We start from the raw sequence: 5,887 nt of genomic DNA, 5'->3' as shown, positions 1-5,887 counted from the left end.
AATTGTCCACAACTCTCCCGGCTAGCGACAACGGGTAAAGACAAACATCCAAAAGAGGGGACGAGGAGGGGGAAAAAAATGATGGTGGAGATGCTCCTATCGATAACAATAAGGATGAGACTTCTGATTCAAGATTCCATCCGAGCACCGCGATAGATGGTGATGCGATCTCCCTCAAGAGGCAGTGGCAGAGTGTCACATCATCTTAGGAGACGATTGCGGCAATCGTTTGGCGGAGAAATGACAATGACAGTGCTCCGACTGCAGGCTACTGCTTGCTGGTGCTTGCTGCCTCGGGGTGCCCCCGCTCTTTCTTACTCGTCTGGTCTGAAAGCTGTTTGCCAGATCCTTTGTTGTCCTCGTTGTTGCTTTGATTGAGCCTTGTGTGGTTTTTTTTTCCTGTTTTTTCCCTTAACTTTTTTTTTCTAGTTTTCTCTTGTTGTTGGTATGTGTACTCAAATGTGCCCCCCTGAAGTGTACCTGCTGTTTACATCATTGGTGACATCCCTGAGATTCCTGTAGGAGTTTTCTTCTTGCTAGAGTGCAGTCTTACCACATGTGAACACGCATGTTTGTCCTGCTTCCAGTGATTCTGTGCAGATGTTATGAGCTGCATGGGGAACATTACATCAATATTTTGAAATCAAATACCACATATATTTTGAAATCAAATACCACGTGGTACACAGGTCATCATTGTCCATGATTGAGTATTACAAGACATCTGGATTTGAATACCACTGGCTTAGATTGTGTCAGTAATTGGCAAGCCACAGAAAAAAAGTGGGCAGTGCTCTAGAAAAAAAAAAATGTGACCTTAAAGGGATCGTACCGTTTTGGTTGAGACCTAATTTCAGGTTTCTAACATTTTTTGGTGAAATAATGAGAAACCCCTTATGAAATATGAAAGAGCACGTAATTCTTTGAGGAATTCAACGTTTATTTGATGAAAATTGGTTTTGAAATGGCTGAGATATCCAAAATAGAGCGATTCTAATAAAGTGTGGGACCCACACTTTGTGTTACTTTGTTTTTGGATGTTTCAGTCATACCAAACCCGATTTTCATCAAATAAATTTTGAATTCCTCTTAAAATGGTATGCTCTGTACTATATCATACGTGTTTTCTTGGTATCTCGCAAAAAGTTAAAAACCCAATTCTCATCTCCACCAATACTGTACCATCCCTTTAACCTCTGATGCATCAACTGTTTCACAATAATACTCCTTCTGTTGATACACAATAATCTGCCTGAGCTCCATTCAAATTCCACTGAAATTACACAAATACTTTACAATACTGATGTTGCTTCTTTTTCTTTCTTTTGGTCTCTCTCTCTCTCTCTCTTGCATGGAATCAGATACAATATAGGGCAGACATGAAAAAACAAACAAACTCGAGAGCATATATTCAGTTACATATCTCTCTCTTCTTGAATAAAGTGCCACTGGAAAACAAGGTTCACATTTGGGCAGTTTCACTATGTTTCACTATTTTTCTCTTCCTTTTTTCTTTGTTGATGATGATCAAAGAAGAGGCTTTGGAATGTACTTACATGACATTTGCTCCTGCGACAATTCCTCCGGTCTTATTTTCTCTAAGGACTTAGAATTAGGTTTAGGGTTGTGATACGGAGTTCGGTTTAGTTTGACGTGAGGATTAGGATCAGGGTTAGGGTTATGTTTGGTGGTAGAATACATGTGTTTGGCTTAACGTACAGATCTTCATGGGAGCAATTGTCGCAGGAGTAAATGTCAGGGAGCCCTTTGGAACATGATCAGTAATATCAGGGGCTTCCGTTGGCAGAATACAACTTTCATTTCTCACAGCTCCCTTCCAAACAGGCCTCTGAATATGGCATTATAATCATTACTTCCTTAAAATCTCCTCTGTCAAATACCTCTACAATCTCTCAAAAACAATGAATACAAAATGAAAACAAAAATGCTTCACCTTTGTCATTAAGTTGTGATTGTAACTTCTGAGAAAAGATTTGATTATCACTGTGCATTCAAGAAAAATGCTTAAATTACTCTTCAAATATTAACATCTTTTTGAGGGTGATTTGTTTTCTGGGGCCCGTTGCATAAAAGTTACTATTATGGTAACTTTGCCATCCAATGGTACAATGTAGCTACCATGGCAACAATACTCAACAGCCAATTAAAATCAAGAATTCCATGGAAGTTACCATAATAGTAACTTTTATGCAATGGGTCCCATTTTTTTTTTTTTTTTTTAGTTCTCATTATTCCATTATCTTCATCATTTTTTTTTCCTGACTGGGAAATAATCTAGTGACAAAAGATATTATGCTTCCTCAGTTCTCATGCCAAAACCACCACATTAAAAAACAAAACCAGTGTGTTCTTTCTGAATATGAGATACATCACTGATGAGATTTTTCATTAGAAAAAAATCTAGTACATTGTAGCTATTAGTAATACCTTTAAAACTGATACAAGTTTGTACAGAATTTAAGTAGATTTGTAATTCATTTCAGGGTATGAAGCATTTATGCCTGTGATCCAGTGCCACTTTTGGGTCACAAACACTAAAATACACCAGTCATAGTTCCACGACAAAATCCTCACTTAAACCAACCATCATCGTGATAAATGTAATCTACTTTAAATAAAACTCCACATGTCGCAAGAAATCCAAAACTCCATTCCATTGATCATTATTTTTCTTACATCAGTTCTGAAAAAAAAAAAAATTGTGTGCTCTTATGAAATGCATCTCCATAAAAAATAATCATTTGTGAAAGAAATTTACATTAAAATACAGACATAGAACCTACACTTGTAAGGTTAGTATGCAACTGATAACAGTGGCTCGATTTAAGTACACTCAAATCAAAACATCACTTGACTACACCCTCTAACTCTAGACTAAAAGTTCAAAAGAACTCTAAATTTATCTAAAATAGGAATAGGATTAGGACTCACTAGGAGCAAAACTAAACTTGCTTTCACTCAAACAAACAAAAGTTTAACATTTGCCAAGTTGTAGTTTTTACATGCCTTACTCTTACACTTAATAACCTTCGTATAATAAATATATTAATAATCTATTCTTAATTTGACATCGGGTCGAAGAGACGTTCAGCAGTCAGAGAACATTGAGTGGAGGCAGAGTCCCACACCTTCCAACGCAACGCAACGTCCCATCACATCGGGATCCCTAGGCCGAGCCGCACCTGTTCAGCACCCTACTTACAACCCGATCGCGCCGCACACAGCAGCTAGCATGCAGCAGCGCAGGGCTAGGGAGGCATAAGGCAGGGCGTGAGGCTCGACGAAGGCGATCCGTGCTCCGAGTGACTTTTCGTGATGACTTCTTCGAAGAATTTGAAGTCTAAGAACCTGAATTTTGTGATGTAATCTATCTCACAATGATATACACACTACATGTTTCAATTACTACTCTTACTAACATTTTTACAGTACTTTCAAAACTATATAAAACTTGCGAAAGTTTCACACTTACCCCTCCGTCGACTCTGTTTCGCGGTGTACCTACCACACACTGACTATGCATGGTGTGGTGTTGTGGATGTAAAATGATACTCACCGCCAGGTTTTCGGATATCCCCGAACTCGGATCAGGTCGCAAGGGTAGTCGTAATGTACATCGGACCCGGTAAGGTTGCTAATGTCAATGAAGCGTGACGTCATAGCAACGCAACGCACTCCTTTTGTCGTGCCGCCAGAGAATGAACGGCTGCTCTCCCACACATGAAAATGTAAACGGTGCGATTGAATTGCCTTGACAGATTGATCAAAGAGTGAAGAGGTCTGGTTTTTAATCCTTTGCATTTCGCTTACTCTTTTTTCTTCTTATTATTCTTCAAGCAATGCAAGACAGAGTGAAAATTTTGGCAAGTGCAATGTTCTATATTTCTTAGTCTAGTTGCTGCATGCAAATAAGTAAACATCCCTCTTCAGTGCACATTGGAGTGTGTGTATACCAAAGAGATTATTCTCACTGTCGCTAGAAAACCTACCTAGAAACTACTACCTACTCATTATATCAAAGTTCTTCAGTGTTTATAGAACTGTTTTTGTTGTTCCTGTTACAAGGTATTAGTAGCAAAAAAACAAACAAACACACACTAAAAAAACATGATGGGTTATAATCTCTTCCAATCCACTGTGTAACCACTGGAAATTATATGCAGTGTGGTATGATAAGAACAAAATGCAAACACGCCTTTGTTTTTGCATGCTAATATTCCTTCTAATATCTCATATGCTATTCAAATTTAGATGCAATCACTCTATTTAGGCCTGATATATATATATATATATATATATATATATATATATATATATACATATATTTATATTCATGTTCCATATTCCACATTTCATACAAGTTTCATATTTCATTTGATTTTGAAAAAGAAATGTTTTTAACACAATGGTCAGTTTGAACCAAAATTGCACAAATGTATAAGGACGTATAATTGATGTGTAATATGAGGAACCCACTAAAAAGCAAAGCTTGTAGGATGTGGGTTCCAAAAATATAACATAGGCTTTTAGTACAGTATATCAATATCAATGTCAATATATATATATATATATATATCAGGGGCGTCACCAGCTTTTTTTCAAGGGGGGTGCGTTTCAACCCTAATGTAACGAGATTTTTTTTTTTTTTTTTGAACAGACATTTGGAATACAGGAAGCTCTCAATCCCTAGACTTTTACTGTTTTTGAGGGAAACCAAGCGGGGAAAGGGCACCGGCGTAGCTAGAATTTCATCTTGTGGTGGGGTGGGGGTGGGGGGAGGCTGTGAAAGTGCCTGTTGTCCCCCCCCCCCCCCCTCCCATGGTGAGAACTTTTTGCATTTTGATGTTGTAAATGGTGCAATTTGATGCAGGCTTTTTGCGTGTTTTTATCGACTTGAAACAGTCCCACTTGTTTAAGGTAGCAGTACATTTTGTTGGAATTTGTTGTTGAACAATGTGCCTATAAACTATATCATTTCAATAAACTATTTGTATTGATTCTTACACAGATGTCATGAACGCGACCGAGCCCGAGCAAGCGGAGAGAGCGAGGGGGGATTTGATGCATGTTTTGCTTGTTTTATCGACTTGAAACAGTCCCATTTGTTTAAAGTAAAGCAGTATATTTTGATGTAGATAATTATCGAACAATTTGCCTATAGAATAGTATCATCCAAATAAATTTCCTGTTTTAATATTTACACTGAATATCATGAACGCGGCCAAGCAAGAGCGAGAGGAGTGAGCGAGGGGGAGGATGTGGGAGAGAGTGTCCCCCTCCCACGGTGAGCACTTTTTGCATTTTGATGTTGTAAATGGTGCAATTTGATGCAGGTATTTTGCGTGTTTTATCGACTAGAAACAGTCCCACTTGTTTAAGGTATCAGTACATTTTGAAGTAAATTGTTATTGAACAATTTGCCTATAAATGGTGTAATTCAAATAAACTTCTAGTAATAATTCTTCAACTGATGTCATGAACGCGACCGAGCCCGAACAAGCGGAACAAACAAGGGGGGAGGTTGTGGGAGGGGGTTGTCCCCCTATAAATGGATTATGGAATGACGGTGTGAAACGACAAATTACTGGCAGCAATATCGGGAGAATGGCTTAACGATTACATGCGAGCGAGCGGAGCGAGCGAGCTTGAAAATTTTGACATTTTACAGTCCCAAAACTGTCGTTTGTAGCCATATTTTTTTGCTTTGGAAATTAAGGGGGGGGGGGGGGGGGGGGGCGCACCGGGCGCAACTGCTGGCAATTACTGGCAGCAACATCAGGAGAAAGGCATAACAATTGAATACGAGCGAGCTTGAATATTTTGACATTTTACAGTAAAAAAAAACCTGCCGTTTGTTGCTGTATTT

This window comes from Diadema antillarum, unplaced genomic scaffold, assembly GCF_040938485.1.
Source record: "Diadema antillarum isolate AM-2024a unplaced genomic scaffold, OU_Dant_1.0 seq00001612_RagTag, whole genome shotgun sequence".
Taxonomy (NCBI): domain Eukaryota; kingdom Metazoa; phylum Echinodermata; class Echinoidea; order Diadematoida; family Diadematidae; genus Diadema; species Diadema antillarum.
The sequence above is the reverse complement of the archived record's forward strand: the minus strand, read 5'-3'. Positions refer to the sequence as shown.